The sequence below is a fragment of the Scleropages formosus genome, chromosome 2 (assembly GCF_900964775.1).
Source record: "Scleropages formosus chromosome 2, fSclFor1.1, whole genome shotgun sequence".
Lineage (NCBI taxonomy): Eukaryota > Metazoa > Chordata > Actinopteri > Osteoglossiformes > Osteoglossidae > Scleropages > Scleropages formosus.
In genome coordinates, this window is record NC_041807.1 from 14,265,158 (window position 1) to 14,282,930 (window position 17,773).

At 53.3% G+C, this 17,773-nt stretch overlaps 1 protein-coding gene across 3 annotated transcripts in view; it reads left to right on the forward strand.

The window, feature by feature from the left end:
- Positions 1-17,773, forward strand: part of sox5 (SRY-box transcription factor 5) — a 158,347-nt gene that overhangs the window by 18,479 nt on the left and 122,095 nt on the right. For all 3 annotated transcript variants that reach the window (XM_018747382.2, XM_018747383.2, XM_018747384.2), the window contains one exon: positions 6,024-6,088. The gene's annotated coding sequence lies outside the window, so the exon portion shown is untranslated. The remainder of the gene's footprint in view (positions 1-6,023; positions 6,089-17,773) is intronic.

Sequence of the window (17,773 nt, forward strand, 5' to 3'; positions counted from 1 at the left end):
CCGTGAAACACATCCACTTGACTGTGTGTGTGTGTGTGTGTGTGTGTGTGTGAGAGAGGGAGAATAAAGTGTATGTGATGGCGATTTTGTGTGTTTGTGTGTGTGTGCGTGTGTGTTTGAGAGAGGGAGAAAGGGAAGGCTGCATGCCGGAGAGAGGATGACAGACGTGAAGAATGTGTGTGAGGTAGGGAGGCTTTACTGTGTGTGTGTGTGTGTGTGTGTGTGAGATTCCACTTGTCCTCCCAGTTTCATGGCTGAAATATCGTTGTGTGTCCGGATCAAGTGGCATGGAAATGAACCCTCTTCTACAGAGGCAGGTTCTCTCTCTTAAGTGGCTGCAGTAATATTGGAATAATGTTATTGAACCGCGTCAGTCCCGAGACACTCAAACGTGCCCTTATGGTAATTTTTCATTTTTTTTTTTTGTAAGCAGCAATTCAGAGCGAGCGTGTTGCTGTGAGTTTGCATGTTTGTGTATCGGAGGGAGAGGGAACGGAGGGCGATTCTGTACTAACAAGTCTGGGTTAAGGGGGAGGGGGAGGGGGAGGTGTTTGACTCATAAATTTTTGTGCTCAAACTCTTTTCTGTCTGATACAATATGACCGTAACGGATGCGATGCCCCGACGGACACGTTGTGACGGTGTTGCTTACTGAAGAACGGATGCAAATTGAACTGCCTTTTACATTTCTAGCAGCCGCATGGGGGTGGGGTAGGTGAGTTGGAAGCCCATCCAGGTGTACCATCGCTCAGAGCAGAACACGGTCTGGACCGTGACAGGAGAGAGAGAGAGTGTGTGTGTGTGTGTGTGCGTGCACGCTGTGATCTTCACCCCCTCCACCCCTATTCTGCCGCATGCTCGCTTGAGTAATTTATTTAGTCTTTTTCTTTGCCCCGGCGGAGAGCGGCGCTCGTGGGTGGGCGTCAGGTCAGCCTGTGGTATCCAGCCGAAGCGCCGTGGTTTGTGGAACCGAAGGGTCCGGGCCTGTCGGCCGCGCAGGCTCGTGCCGTTCCCTTGCGGCGGAGGTGGGAACAAGGTCAGCCGAGTCCAGTCTTTATTTTCTATTTCAATTACATTTTTTTCAGCAGTTAGTCATTTGCAACCTTTTAGCTTATTAAGACAGTAGCAGTAACATCTGGCAGTTAATTCCCACACAAACGCTGTCTTTGTCTGCCCTCCTGATGAGGAGAACACACAAGCACATACCAGGAATGCTTCAGCCCAGCTTGTTTCCTTTGTTTCCATATTTTCGTTTCTACTCCCAACTGCAGGCCTCGATCGCTGTACTTGGACCGTCTCCTTCTTAACTCAACCGTTTTGCGGCACGGTCACCCGGTCAGGACTCGCTGGGCTGTGTTTGAGGATATTAGGTGTGTCGGGACATTTTGCGTGCCCCTTCTGCGTCTCGTGACTGTGGGAGGCGGCTTAGACCCCGGGCAAATTTGAGCCATGTGGGCAAACTGAGAAGTGCCTCTGAAGCCTCAGTACTTAGTGCCAGGAGAGAGGATAACAACGGGAGCTCTTGCAATGCAGGGTGTGCGGTGCAGGAAGTCGATTTAGGGCAAAAAGCACGGTTTGAGAACGGAAAAAGATGTAAAAGTGACTGTGGTGATCCGTAGCCGCCATACACAGGGGTATAATTTAGCAGAGTGACGGCAGGAGCTACATATCTGCCCAGAATCAGCGCCTGACAGCCAGGATGAATGTTGACACCAGCTAACAGCGTTTAAGTGTTTTACCTCCCCGTTTGCCCCCCTTGTCAGACTGTCAGCGACGCTAATGGGCAAGGGGAGAAGAGCTGACAGCGGAGCAACAGGTGGGAGGGCAACTCGTACCCACTGCCTGCGTCTCCCACCCACCAGGAACAAGCAGGCGGTCGGAGAGAACAGCCCTAAACGTGGTGCGTGTTGTGCCACGGAGACGTTCCTCCTTCTGGAGCGTAGGTACCGTGACCTTTCCGGCCCCGGCAGGTCGTGCGCTTCTTGAGCCGAGTGCGTAAAATGTGAATATTGATGCAGTTCTCTCCCACTCTCACCTGTGTGTGCGGTGTGTGTGTGTGTGCGTGCATGTATATGTGTGTAAGGCGCATACAGTGATCAAGACAATGCAGCCTTTAACATTCCCCCAGCAGCAGGGTCAGCCCAGGCGAGCGGGAAAAGAAAGAGCTGGAAAACAGCATGGCGCAGACAAAAGCAGGCCTGTGGCCCAGAGCAGCGTGACTACAGCGTGCGGACAGCTCACCCTCCGTTAATAAGGCACCTCGTACTTCGCCTGAGTCCCAGCTGGACAGAGAGCGCCAGACAAACGGAAAACAAAGATGGCCTGCCTGCCCTGGGTCCGAACGCAATGCGCCGGCGAGCCCGACGGTGCGCGGTGATGCACTGTACGCGCCTTCGCGGCTGTCGGAATGCTCCAGTGCATCGCTCAGAGGTGGAAACCCGAGACGCGCACATCTGCGAATGTGGCGCTATCAGGTGATGAGCTCTTGAAAAAACAGCAGCGGCGCTGCTAAAACGGTGACCGTGGGCTTCGCTCGTCTTCGCCCTCCTGCTGCCTGTCTTCGAGAGCGTCCCCATGCCTCTGCTGTCTGTCCTTAGCACAGCTCCACGGCGCAGCGTCAACTGCTCGCGCATTCTCGAGACATCGGTGTCGTTCTCCTCCTGGATGCTTACGTCCTGTCTGCGCTTCCACCTTGCAAGAGACACTCGAGAATGTGTGTCCTGCAACGCGAAAGCAGCGGGAAGCGGCAGAGGTTTCACAGACGCCTTCGCTCCGAGGTTGAGCGGGGCGGCGGGGTCTCCAAAGGTGTGTCTCTCACTGCTGGGGGCGTGTGGTCATAACGAGGCAGTGCGACAGATCACATGTAAAAGCAACACGTGTGCGTTTCCACTTTACGGGCGTGATCTGCGTTCACGGACAGTGCGGGGCCTCGGTTCGAACACTGACGTTATTGTTGTGGAGCTTAATGAGTCCGGCGCTGGACACTGGCGCTATTGTATAGTCCCAGTGCTGAGACTGAGCTTACAGCCATGCGCTCTTGGTGCACGATCTGATGCAGAGGCGCAGAATAGTGTTTCATTCAACAAGGCGGGGTGTTCGAAGGTGTGGGGGTTGGGGGGGGGGGGGGCAGATTATAGCACACGGCCTCCCGAACCCAAGACTAAACATCATCATTAGCCAGGAAGGAAAAGCATGTCATTGAATCACCCAGCACAGCGTTTACATCTCCCAGATAAATATTTACCACCACGCATGGGCTGGGTTTGTGATTAGGGCCTGTGGAGTGGTGTGTGTGTGCGTGTGCGTGTGCGTGTGCGTGTGTACGTGTGTGTGTGAGAGAGACTGAGTCTGTGGGGGTTTCTGTGAGAGCTCCTCCGCGAACAATGGGCCTTTCACGGGGGTATACTGTCACTTTGCTCAGGTCCGGAGGGCTGCAGAATGCAGACAGGAAACTGTGGTCACAACCCCAGATGGGGAGGGTTAGCGGTGGGTGGCTGGGGGGTGGACTGAGGTAAGTGCCGCAGAACAGATGTAGTCCCGAATCCTCTCTTGATTGCATTGACCGTGATTAGCAGCTAGACCGACAATTATCATTGTATTACAGATGAAACGGATAGACAGATGTGTTGCTTTTGATTAACGGTAGTGTGTTGCTGATGAAATGAATAGGCAGATTAGCGCCACGATTAGGGAAATGTCCCTGACAGGATCTGCGCTTCTGGATCTCCTGAGTTAATCCCAGCTCCATGTGTGAGTCCCTCTGTCGGCCGCAGGTTTCTGGGCAGCGGTTACACAATGCTTCTGTCCAGTGGAGCAGTTGTCATAATGGTGCTGTTGAGCGGAGGCTCATTATCACCCTGACTTTTCCGTGTGTGTGTGTGTGTGTGTGTGTGTGTGTCCAACACTGGATGTGCCGGTGTTTCAAAGGTTTTCGGATGAGGTTTTGTTACTTTGTCTGACATCAGCTTGGGGGTAATGGGATCACAGGAAAAGTCATTCTCAGAGTTCAGTGAGACAAAAGAGCAGTGAATGTAGGAAGAAAGAGTAGCGATGATGCAGTAAGAAATCGGTGAGAATGTGGTGAGGATGCAGTAAGAAAGCAGTAAGAAAAAGCAGCGAAAGCAGTGAAGACACACTAAGAAAGAGCGGCGAGAATGCAGTGAAGATGCTGTAAAAAAGAGTGGCGGTAATGCAGTGAGAATGCAGTAAGAAAGAGTGGCCGGAATGCAATGAGAATGGAGTAAGAAAGAGCAGTGAATGCAGTGAAGATGCAGTTAAAAAGAGTGGCAGTAATGCAGTGAAAATGCAGTTTTTTTAAAAAAAAAAAAAAAAAAAAAAAGTGGCCAGAATGCAGTGAAAATGCAGTCCGAAAGAGCGGTGGGAATGCAGTAAGGATGCTGTAAGAAAGAGCAGTGAATGCAGTGAAGATGCTGTAAAAAAGAGTGGCGGGAATGCAGTGAAAATACAGTTAAAAAAAAAAAAAGAGTGAGGGTAATGCAGTGAAAATGCAGTAAGAAAGAGCAGCGAACGCAGTGAAGATGCTGTAAAAAAGAGTGGCGGTAATGCAGTGAAAATACAGTAAAAAAACAAAAAAGAGTGGGGGTAATGCAGTGAAAATGCAGTAAGAAAGAGCAGCGGACGCAGTGAAGATGCTGTAAAAAAGAGTGGTGGGAATGCAGTGAAAATACAGTAAAAAAACAAAAAAGAGTGGGGGTAATGCAGTGAAAATGCAGTAAGAAAGAGCAGCGGACGCAGTGAAGATGCTGTAAAAAAGAGTGGTGGGAATGCAGTGAAAATACAGTAAAAAAACAAAAAAGAGTGGGGGTAATGCAGTGAAAATGCAGTAAGAAAGAGCAGCGAACGCAGTGAAGATGCTGTAAAAAAGAGTGGCGGTAATGCAGTGAGAATGTAGTAAGAAAGAGTGGCCGGAATGCAGCGAGAAAGCAGCGGAGACAGCGAGAGCGCGTTCGAAATGCAGCGAGAGGGTGCTGAGTGCACGGGGCCTGTGGGGAAACAGCTGGGACAGCAGCGGCCTTTCCAGCGCCGCCATTGTTCGCTGTAGAGCACTTGCTTGTCCCGTTCCTCTCCATTCACACTCAACCTGTAGAGGGTCCATTAAAAAATAAACAACAAAACGGGACAGCGCGCTTGTTGCTGGTGTCCCACTCCACAGTGCTGCCAAGCGGACGTGCCGCAGGCGCCCATTGTGTCCCCGTAGCGGGTGCTTTGGAGAGCCGCACCTACACAATGCCACCAGCTCCTCCGAGTGCCGCCGATTTCGCATGCACCTGGCATCGCCCGGGACGGGGAGGACATTATTAATTGCTAATACATATTTATGTGCCACAAATTTGCCATTTGTTTGTGCATAAAATTATCAATGGCACGGGGCGCTTAGCCAGAGAAAACGGTGACCTTTTTAAATACTAATAAATGGAGCCATGCATGCATGCGCATGTTTCTATGTGTTTCTCTGTGTGTGTGTGCGCGCGCGCATGTACACATGCGAGCGTGAGTGTTGTGACATGTGAGGGAGGAGCGGCCAGTATCCGGGGGAGCCGAGTGAAGAGAGGATGACCGCGGAGGTAACCCGCCCCACGCTTCGCTGCTGGGACGGGGTGCTCTTTCTCTCTCTCTGCAGCAGGAAGCCACCCCTCTCGGCCGTGTCAGCTGATCCGCAGGGCACGGTCATTGACGCTCCGCTCCGAAATGTGTAAATTAGCACCCTTTCGAGTGACTCGTCCTCCTAATACACATTTAGTTTCTATTAATGCACAATGTGTTCCACTGATCGGCCATCTGGGCTTGTTCTGCGTGTGCGTGCGCTCGTGTCTGTGCATGCTGTGTGTGGACAGGTGGGCAAATGCACCTGGGCATGCTGTTCCTTGCTGTCAGGATGACTGCCACATCCACCGATTCCCCCTAATGGTGCGGGGCATTGTGGGGCCGCAGCGCTCGGGGTACCAGCCTGTCTACTGTCACCGTGCGGCTGACGTCCTTCTCTGATGTCCCCCTCAATCCAGGACTGGGCCGCCGACCGATGGGTTTTCACTCCGGAACTGAGCCTTCTCTCCTGGGACGGTGCTAGGTGAGTAGGTGTGCCGTACATGCAAACACGAAGGGACACGGAGAGCCGCAGCTGTGTCGCAGGATGGAGATCTCGGGTATATGGGCCAAGGGAGGTGGGAGGGCAAATTATGGAGGAAAGGAGATCTAGGCAATGAGCTTATAGAGTAGTGGTGTTGGCACTGTGGGCTGCTCTCTAGGGGCCAGCCATGGGACCGGTGCAACATAAGGGTTCAGGGGGAGTTAGGGCAAGGGGCTGGGATGGGAGCGTCAGGGTACAATACATTGGGGCTGTCTGTGTGGCGGGGAGCGACCCGGGCGGTTGAGGGTTTAGATCAGGGGACAAAGGGGAGGCGAATCGGCGAACAGGTCCGACTCTTGGCCTCTTCGGTCTGAGCAGTAGTGTGGCCCAGCAGCCCTCGGCGATGGCCCCTGTGGCCCAGCAATGCATCTGCCTCCGTGGCCGCCGGTGCAGTCGGCTGGAAGCCCCCGCTCGGCCGACAGAGGGGCAGCCTTCCACGCTTCACGGGGCAATGCGCTCCGTCACATATGGCTTCGACAGTCAACCGCCGGGCCGCAGCGTCGATAGTTTTGCCTCTCTTTTCAAACCGTCTCTGTATTTGTACGTCCCTGTCCTCTTCAGCCTAACTCTCTGCCACTAGAATACATGCGAGTTGAGTTCCGCGGGGATTGGCTAATGGGATTGTCTTGGCTGCCGTGTCTTGCCGCGGTTATATTTGGAGCTTCGAGGGGCTGTTTCAGAGCTCAAAAGCTGTTGTAGACATCATGACCCCGTGACCTGAACAGGATCCACTTCCCGTCTCAGATCAGCTTCCCGAAGAGAAAGATTCGGGAGAAGGAGTGTGGATGGTGGGAGCTGAGGGTCCTGAAGACGGACCGGTTCCAGCTGATGGTTTTGTTTACTTCAGGAACCGCAAATCGGCCACTCCGCTTAGCATCCTGTAAGAGGGAGGGAACTTGTCTTGCTCTCCCAGGAAGACGTCCACGCGCGAGGCGGACCGGTCCGCTGTAAGGCTTGTGCGCGGCGCTCAGACCGTGATCGTTCTCAGTCGGAGGTCCTGTCCGTGCCGAGTTTGGGTCAAACCCTCGACGGGATTACCTCGAGCCCCGCAGCCCGGCAATGGACACGGAGCCCCCGCACGCGCGTGAAAAGTCCCGGGAGATGGGCAGATAGTGCTTTGAAGACAGGTCTATCGCAGGTCAGCGATGAACAGCCCTCCAGGTATCTGACCATCGGTGAGGTCGCGCCGGAGAGCCGGGCAAGATCGATACCGCCCGAGCATCTGGCGCGAACCTCCTAAACATGCGTCGGCCATCGATACCATTCGCAAATCCATAAAACATGATTTTCTGCGGCTTTAGCGCCGGGCAGCGGCAACGCCGTTTTCGCAGCCTACGGGTGTCCAGTGAGATGACTGGTGACCAGCTGGAGCATCTCCTAGTCAACGCTGGCTGATTCAGATGGAATTTTGCAGTTGAAGTAACAAGTAGCGCTGCAGTAGCAGGTGTTTTTCTACCGACGTATACAGAAGGGAGTCATTGGAAGAGAAAATAAACAATAAAGAAGCAATAAAGAGCCGGTTTGATTAGTCTCAGGTGAGAATGCTTTCGTCGGCTCTCTGGTGGAGCCTGCAGAACGGTGGGCTCCCAGAGCAGCTGATCTCCTCAGATGGAGTGATGTAATTTCCTCCTCTCGGGGCACTTTCCCCGAACAAAGGAGGAACGCAGGTAGCTTCATTATCTTCCAAGTCTCCCCCCCTGCTATCTGCCTGTATTCCAGCCAATTAGGCTCATTAAGACAACAAAACTTAGGAATTAATGGGAGTAATTGTTGCACAATAGCTGATCGTTTGAAGGAATACTCAAAGGCAGAGCGGAAATTACCTCCCAAAATTATGTTTTATTGGACTATTTATCTGCAGCCCTCTTTCCGCTGAAACTTTGACGTGAAACGTACGAAGTTATAGACGTATAACAAACACGTCTATTGTTCGGAGCGCTTTTATAAGCTGGCAATAAAGATGCGGTGCAAAGGGCTCCGGCGTACAGCGTTTAGTCACGGCCCCCCGAGTCTGGAGCGTTCAGTGCGCTCTAGTCACTTCTCCGTAAGAGCACAACCAGCAAGAGCGTTCGTCCATCAGACGGTCTGATCCGTTGAGCCGGAATCACTGGGAAATACAGTCCGTCTTATTTTTAACGGAAGGCTCATGATAATGCACCCGGGAGGGAAATGCGGTGGGAGATATTGTGGAGACGCGGCGACCGCGATGCTTCCAGCTGCGGGTTTCGTTTCGCTTTTGCCGAGCAACTTGTTCGCGTTGCCCGATTAGTCGTTTTAAGTGTGCAGATGTATATAAATGTCTGTCACCCAGGCCGTCCCTGCAGCTACCGCCTCACCTCTACAGGACAGTACACCGTCTGTCACGACCCTTATGGTCGAGCGCTGAATCGGAGATTAACTGCGGGGGGGGGCGTTGCGGAGGACGTGGGACAGCATGGTTTAGGCAGATCTGCGCACGTCGGATCGCCTCGGTGGACACACAATTGGGATTGTGCTTGGTGGGGGCGGGACACGGGGAGCACAACCGAGCATGAACTGCCTGGGAGGCCGCACAGTCCGATCACCTCCATGTTTCTCTCCCCCCCACCCCCCCCCCGATCGCAAGGCGGCCGGGTTAAAGGCAGCACATGGTGACAGTGCAGATGGGACAGCATATGACACACAAGGGTGTGGGGACACTGTGGGTTTCCGCGTCCATCTGGACTCCCCTCTGATCCACCCCCCCCCCTTCCGATCTACGTTCAGCTGTGTGGGACGGAATCAGGGGCGAAAGCGAAGGCCTTGCGGTCCCTCCGTCCTTGGGGGAGGCGAGGGGCCGCGCTGCTGTTTGCTCCCGAGACGACCGAAACATCACGTTCCCAGCATCTCCTGCAGTACATTTAATTACTTTACGTTTGTGTGTGTAAACTGGAACTGCAACCAGTTCTTAGTTATTATCTTTATTGTACGGCGCTGGCGACACTGCTGTTCTGTCTGACTCCACTATTGTTGTCATCAGTTTTAATTTGTGTAATTGCAGTCTCATTTCATCAGTCTCTCATCCCGTCGGTGTCTTTTTGTCGGTTCACTAGCGTTTCTATCAGCTTATTTCCCTCCATCTTTCCGTTACGGTAAACACCTAGTAATAATCCATTGTTAATGACAATTGTTTTTAATTTCTTCTGATCACTTCTCTGTGCTGGGCTTTTCAGAATACACTACAGCAATCCCATTATGATAGCGGTTAGGAAATTAAGTCTTAGCGTTTTGTGTGTGTGTGTGCGTTTGGGGGGGGTGTGATCCGCAAAGTAGCAAAACTGTAATTTTTGTGCCCCACATTTTACATCTCCGTCGTGTGAGGCACGTTCCGCGCTAACCGCATTCCGCTGCTGCTTCAGCTGATGAAAATAACTTAAACATTAGTTCAAATGAGCGCCTGCGCTGACCTTACGCGGAGGTTAAGCATATGTTGGTCTCGGAGCGGAGACGCAGGCGGCGAGCGCGGCGGGCATGCCTCAGGTGGGCCCTCGTTGTTTCTGCGGGGGGTTCTTTCACTGACATTATTCAGTTGTGCAGCAGATGCTTGTTAGCGTTTTGCAAAGCTCACGCAGCCGGATGTATTTACCGAAGCAATCCAAGTGTCTCGCTCAAAGGTATAAAGGCAGATCCCCTGCCGGAATCTGAAGCGTCGATCGTGAAGGCAGGAGGAGGGAGGACTTGGAGCGGTGCGCATTGCCGTGTTGTTTCAGCATGCGGCCCGCGGAATTTGCACTTTGCCTTCTCCCCGCGTCGAGGTGGATGTGACGACGCTCACCGCGTGCACTGCGACATACAGCAGGACTGTGTTACTTCCGTCCAACAATGGGAACAGCAGGAGCACTCAGCCTAATTACGCCGAAACAGGGATGCTAAAGAGGAATTAATGACAGTTGACAAGTGCAATTAATAATTAAGGCAGAGCCGCGAGTCACGCAGCAAGCATATGACAATAGCAGGGTTACTGTACATGACAGATTGCTTGCCCCCCCACCCCCCACCCTCTAATCTGCAGGCCGTGGTGCATCGCGACCGGGGCGCCCCCTCTGCTAACCACAAGCGGTCCAGTCATTTCTCTGGACTGCGCAGCCCTCCGCCCGTGAGTCCCGCACACGCGCCCGGTCACATGCGCGGGTGTACCCTTCACCGTCAGGTGTCGACGAGCCTTTTTGAAATTCATGCCGGAGACAGTCCGACGGGCGGTGGGCGGGGGGCGACAGGGGCTGGTGGTGAGCTCCTATTTCCATATCAAAGGCCTGGGCTCCGGGTCCTGATGGTAATTACACTGCCCACAATGGGGAGCGCTGGTTGGATCATAACAACAAAAAAAATAAGGGGGGAGAGGAAAAAAAGGGGAGAGAATTGGCCGGGGCTTTCAGGTTATGTTAATACAGCTCATCTATTTAATTAGTGCTTTGGCGATGCCTTTGTTTACGTCTGACATGCTTTCTGGGGGAGGGGGTGAGGAAGAAAGCGTTTACGGTGGATCCGCAAATGAAACGCAAGTAGAGCGGAGTAGGTCTGAGCTGTAATGAGGTCCACTGTGGATGGACCTTTGATGGTCCTGCTGGCTCCGCCCCTGGTCCCTCCCCTTTCGCTCCCTGGAGTGCCTTTGGATGTGGGCCTTCGTCCTGGACACCACGAAGCTGGCCGTCTCCCTTCCCTTCCCTTCTCTTCTCTTCTCTGTGCGTGCGTATGTGTTTGTTTTAGTGCTTGTGCATATGCAAATTTCAGGGAGGACCGGAAAGTGAGAAATGACAATGACCAAAAAAATTAATACCAACGCCGCAGTGCCAGCCGAAGCTTTCTGACAATGTTGTATGTGCTTAGCACAACACTGCTCAGCGTTCGTTATTCTGTGCGATGGAACATGCTTATACAGGCACCAGTTCGTGCGTAAAGATTTGAACTTCGTGTCAGAGTGAAGGGGTGCAGGGGCTCCACGTAAAGAACACGTGTTGGACCGCCGAGGGCGACACCTGGAGTAAACGTCTAGGGTCATAAATAAGCAAGGAAGTCATCAAATGTTGTGAAAACTTTGTAGTTTTTTTTTTCCAGCCTGTTTTGCTTTTTTTTTCAAATGTTCGTAATGATCCGGTAAAGCCTGGAGGGCGGGTATGTGGCATGAGCCTAGAACGTAATATTTGGAATAAATCAGAGCACTGCACTCCCTGTTGTAAACCAGGGTCACGCGGAGCCGAATCCTGGAAAGGACAGGGCACCGGACAAGCCCCGGAGATACTGCGGTAAGTAAGCAGGCTAGCTGCATCTTAAAGCAGATGCTGTGCAGCCCAAGCAGACCACGTGACTCTTAGACGTGGTGTGACATTTCGCTCCTGCAGATGAGTCTCATAGGAGTGCAGCAGGCGAGTCTGTGCGCCTCTCCGAGATGTAAATGGTGGCTTGAGTCACGGAGGAGGGAATGTGAGACCGCGATGTTTCTGCGGAGTCTGAGCGCGGAACCGACGTGTTGTGGAGGCGACGGAGCCGCGACGGAACGGCTCATTAATAAACACAGTGAGGAGCATCCTGTCATCCTGTCACACGAGCAGGGACAGTGTCCACGCAACGGCTGTGCCGCTCTGCTGGGGCGCCGACACGTTGATCGGAGGGTCAGCGCCACAGAGCCGCGCTCCTGCCTCCGTTACTTCGCTCTGCGTGTGGGGAGCGTACAGCGTGAGTGTTTGCGTCTGCACTGTGTGAGCGCGTGTGGCCCTTAGTCCGTGTGTAATTACAGGAGGCTCCTCGCGCCACGTGGTTTCACGCAGGAGAGCAAGGAGCAGCTGACGCCGGAGCAGGAACGGCGTGGTGTGGCGGCACGGGTCAAGCAGGAGGTCTCCGTGACGTCGTACCCTGAGCATCGTCCTGATCATTTGTGCGCTTCTGGATCACCTGTCCTGAGAAAAAGGCGACGGGACAGTGAAACAAGCATGTTTTTTTTATTTTTTTATTTTTTTATATGAAATGCACTTGTGACCCGCAGGTTGCCAGCTCAGATCACCGAACGGGCGTTGCTGCTGCACCCTCGAGCCAGAAACTTAGCCTGAGCTCCTTCAGCGGAGACGCACGGTCGTACGACGGGGTGCGATATGAAAGCGACGGGCCGAGAGCTCTTTCGGCGGCGCTGCGCGAGGGTCACTCGCTCCTGCGCGAAACGGAAAGGCAAAGGCGAGGATTTAGCAGCACAGGGGAAATGACAGAGAGGAGGATCAAGACAGATGGAGTGAGTGTGGGAGGGAGGGAAGAGAGAGAGAAAAGCGAGGGAGGACAGGACGGCAGAGCGTGGGGGGGTGGGGGTGCTGTTAGCTGGGGTGGCAGATCTTCTGCTGCTGCGGCTGATGTTCAAAGCGAAGGTTCTCACGCTGCGGGGAGATGCAGCAACAGGTGGTGGTCGGACCTCGTCGGCTGAGGAAGAGGGTTCGAATCGATGCCTCTGTTTCGTTTTACCGAGGAAGGCACAGGGTGCCTGGCCTTTGTCCCCCGCCCCCTCCCCCTTAAGGAGCGTTGGCGCATGGGGACATCTCCCGCAGCCAACTCTGTCTGTACGCAATCCCAAGTACATGCAAATGAAATATCGGCCAAACCCCAAAACACACGCGAATGTTGTATGGCTGTGCAATTGCAGAGCTGTAAGTAAGCTTCGGAGGGCACCGACCCCGCAGTCCTTCCGAGCGAAACAAACTTGCACACAAGGTACCGTCCGTCCTGCAGCGGCCTTTCGCGTGTAGCTGTAGCCGCGTCGCGTTATTAAGGATCTTGTAATCTGCCAACGCTGTCCCAATACTCCCCGAGTTGCCTCCTTTCAAACGAGGCTTTAGGGTTTAAGCCGAAATCACTTGTTACAGTTACAGACAAATTTACTGTCTTATTGGATTCAAAACGACTTACGAGTAAGTAAACAGGATTACGTGGTCTGGTACAGATACAGACTTTTTCATTATGACGTTTTCTAACTTTACAAAGTGCACTTTGTTACAACAGAAGCTCTCTGCAATCACGAGACGCGTCGACCCTTCGGCTCAGAGGCTTCTGACCAGGTGTGTGTGTGTGTGTGTGTGTGTGTGTGTGTGTGTGTGTTGGGCTGAACAATCTCTGCTCAGTTCAGCAACGTGCTAGATTTTCCGACTTTGTATCAATGGTTCCTTGAACTTGCGGGAGATGAGACCAACGTTCCGTCATATATGTGTCTGCGTTTCTGTTTCACGGACGCGTGTCAGAATGTCACTGTAAGGTGCGAGACGTTTCACAAACGAATCCGTGCGTGTTGGTAAATTTGGATTAGCGTGCGGCTGGAGCCGGGATGGAGTCGCTGGGTGGTCTCCGCGCTTGGTGAAGCCCGCTCTTTGTGTTTGTGAGCTGGCCCGCGTTGGCGGAACGGCCGGTCGGATGACGGTTGACCATGGTTTGAGCAGAGGCGGCTCACAGTCGCTGCTTTTACACAGAGGGGCAGCGATACGCGCGCTGAGCTGGAGACAGGACAGGACAGCCCAGTGCCAGCCCAGCGGGGAACTGTGGGTAACTTCAGGGGCAGAGCCTGTCCCGTTCTGTCCGCGGCAGCACGTGGCCGTGGCTGTGAGACCCCCGCAGGCCGGTGCCCGGGGCAGCCGAAGGACCTTACGCGAAACAAAATCACGGATTTAATTGTCTCGCTCTAATCTAACCAATTAACAGTCATACGGTTGTCAAAAATCATTTTAGCTTTTTTTCTCTGTGACCCCCCCCCCCCCCCACGCTGGTCTCACTGTGAGTGCGCCTGCTTAAGGGAGATGGGCCCGGTGGGAGGACAGCATGCGGGTGACAGTGACATCGGCAAAGGGGACGGCCCGCAGTCATCTTCGCAGCTAAGGCTCCGCAGGGCCTCGTAACAAGTGCGGGGACACATGGGTGCCGTTCGCTCGTTCGCTCCTCGCCGCTTCGCTGGCCCCCCGCTGGCCCCCCGCTGCCTCCCCCCGAGCCCACACGGCTCTGAGGAGCACAACCAAGTGGAGGCGGGTCTCACCGTGGTTGCACGACCAACGCGGTGCGATAAGGAAAGTCAGAAACTCAGACTCACACACACACATATTGTAACGCTGCATGGACAGACACTGAGATGTACACGCATGCAGACACACACACACATGTTGCACACCCACGCAAGCAGGCACTATGACATGCTCTCACATACACGGACACTCTTGTCTCAGACACACACACACACGTAGCACACCCACGCAAGCAGACTCTCAGACGCGCAGTGGAGCTGCTTCTCCTTGCTGCGTGTGTTAAATATCTTGTTCCTTTGTTCTTGGTGGGGTTGTTTTGTTTCTGCTGTCATTGTCCTCATTGTTTGGAGCTACAGAGGAGGTCTGGCCCGCGAGCGGACAAGGGCTCGACTAATGACAGGAAGTCTTTAAAGAGCGCAGCGCATTTCATGTGAGCGCGGCGGGAGCCCGCTGGCCAGCGCCTGCGTTTGATCCCCACCGCGCTAGGAGCTCCGCGCTGCTAGTTAATTAACACATCTCTTATTATACACACAGAACGAGCCTGCTGCCCCCCCCCACCCCTTCGTTGAGAGCCAGAGCTGGAGGACTCGTGCCTCTGTGTGTGCGTGTATGCGCGCGCGCGCGTTTGCGAGCGCGTGTGTGCATTGGGGTGTGTTCGTCTGGGTGCGCTCTGTGTGTGTGTGTGTTTGTGGGTATGAGGAGTGTACTTATGTGTCCGTGTGCATAAGTGTATTTGTCTGGATGCGCGCGTAGATGTGCTGGTGAATTTTTCCGCGCGCGTGTGTTTGTACAGCGTTGCGCAACCAACGAATGTCATCATCCTTAATGAAGCCAAAACGTTCAGTCACGCCTAAAAAAAAAAAACAGATGTGGAAACTCGAAACAATCAGCGTAGCCCACACATGTATGAATAATTCATGGCTAATTGAGATATCGATTATTCCGAACGCTGTTACCGACCGCTCATCGATTGGCGTGTTTCTATTGAGTATCTATCTTGTGTAACTTCCCAGACCAATTAAACACTTAACCGTTGCGTATTAAGTGTATTTAGAATGCAACCAAATTAAATGAGTCGGGCTCTGCCTTACTCATAGAGCGCAAAGTTCTGTCAATATTTTTCATCCTGTGTGTTATTTTATTGATGGCACACACATCGACAGGCATGTGTCCTTCGTGAATCAGTGTTGCCGAGGCAACGCAGTCCACCAGGGTTCCGTGGGTTTAAAACCGTGGTCGACTGTGCACCTCCACTGCAATCCAGCACAAATGTGATCGAATGATGCTGACAGACAGACCATCCAGCTCATCATAAAACCCAGCACAGATTAGTTGGCCCAGAACGGGGCCCCGCAACACGTAAAACACTGACTCGTAATAAGTTACTCTCGTCTGCCGCGGTTCTTCGTTTCAAGAGCGTCTCGGTCAATGAAACCGATCGGCTCGTAGACCGATCGGGGAGGTGGTGCTCACCAGCCGAAACGCACCGCCGCTGCAGCCGTTCAGCCGAGTCGGCGGGGCCTCTCTACTGCTTTGCGGACGCATCAGATCAAGTGCGGACGATAAGGTCGCGCTACGGCTCCGCAGCGCGAAGGTATTGCGGCGTCGAGGGGTTTTTAAACAGCGAGATCATGAATAATGGAGCAGGAAGAGCTGAGGCAGCCGTTGGCTGCTAAGGAGAACAAAGGGGCCAGATGAAAGTTGGCATGACTGGGGTTGGGTCTTCGCTGCCGCCGGACTGCACCGCATCGCACCACACCAGGCCTGACCGGAGGCAGGAACGGCGCGCTCGTCATTATTTTAATGAGTTGGATAATCACAGACACTTGTCCCCCAAAAGGGACGCGGTCGACCTCAGCAGCAGAGTGAATATCGTCAACTCGGTTTGTTGCTAGGGATTTGTCACCGTGGGTTGGTCACCGGGGGGTTTCCGGCGTGGGCAATTTGCCATGGATTTATTGCCATAGGTTAGATGTCGTTATTGTCGTGAATTTGCAGCCATTGTGTTTTCACGATGGGTTTATAGCTGCGGAGTTTGTCACCGGGGGCTTTTCTGACTCTGCGGGCTTATCTCCACAGGTTTATCACCGGAGGGTGTTGCTTGTGTGCTCCACGCAGTTGTCATCGTGTGTTTGCCCCGGGTTCGTCGCTGAGCCGCCGTCATTGCGGGATCACCGCCGCGGGTTCGTTTTCCCACGCAAAACAGGTGGTCGCAGGTGAGGTGGAGCTCGGAGTCAAGGTGACACAATGTCGCCGCGCCCCGAAGACGGTCCTGGAGCAACCCTTATCTTGTGCATTTCGCTATCATTAGTGTTTCCCATCTCGTTACATCGGGACACTTGAGCATTTAATAGTTATTATTATTATTATTTATTTGCATTCATTTGCAAACAACCCCATAATTAATACCGTTCGATAAAACCCGATACTTGAAAACGGAAGAAGCCTCTAGTGATCTGAAAGAATGGCCGTTTTCTGCCCTTTTTTCTTGATACTTGTACGTTTGAGCGGTGGAGAGAGTGGTATTAGCCTAATGGCTCCGGCATCCAAATGACCTTATTACCCTTTCAGTAGCCTCTGCATGCATTACAGTCACAAAGCCACCCGCTTGAGCTGTGGCTTGTCTCTAAGTGGAGACGGGTCCTGAGTGAATTGCATTAGTGTGGCAGAGTGGCACTAAAAGCCTGCTGGGTAATTGAGTGGTGCGGTCCGGAGCGAAGCGGCCTGCCCTCTCTCATTATGCCATATTTCCTGCACTGCCTGTCATTGTCTCGCTGTTCTGCCGACAGAAGCGGCCCGTAATGCGCTGTGACACGGCGCATTCTTTCCGCAAAAAAAAAAAAAAAAAAAAAAAAATAATAACAACTGCGTCTTGACTCACGCGATGCCCCCCCCGCACCTCGCTGGCCGCACATCAATCATGTCCACGGTAATGTCAGGTCCTGTTAAAGCCCCACCCAGAAGCCAGGCCATGTCAGTCTCGCTTGCAGTACAGTGCAGCGAGGAGTTGTGGTGGGGGTCACCGCCCCCCCGTTCCGATCAGTGTGGTCCACCGTGTTCGCGAAGCAGCGGAGAACGCGCCGTCTCCATCTGTCTCCTTTACATTATTGTCGGCACCTGTTGACTTTTTTCTCTCTGGCTGACCAGTCAGGTTGTGAATTCGGGTTTAAGGGATCCTTCGAGGCCGAACGGTCCCGAGGAACGGACGTTCGGGATTCGCTCCATTTTCCCCACCCGTCAGCATCCTTATCCTGGAGTCGGATTACCTCCGTGAGGTAGTTTGCCCCGTCTTTGCACTCGGAGTCTCCCGCTGTCTCCCGTCTGTCTCCGTGAAATTGTTTTGGTCTGAGGTCAGATCAGAGCCTTACCTGGCCGTAGCAGCGAAAGCCCCGCTCGTCGCTCGCAACCATTAACGCAGCGCCGCTTAGTCCTTTCAGACGCTGTACTTTACATTACGGTGCCACGTAGAGTAGAAATATGGTCGTTCTCCATCATTCGTCACACTTAGGTCTGTGGCAGTTGGTCTGTCATGACTTGGCTTACCTCGCAAGAGGAGGAGACGCAGTCGACGTGAGCTTTGTTTCCTCCGTGGTGCTTGTTATGTGTATCTCGTCTTCCCGTCCTT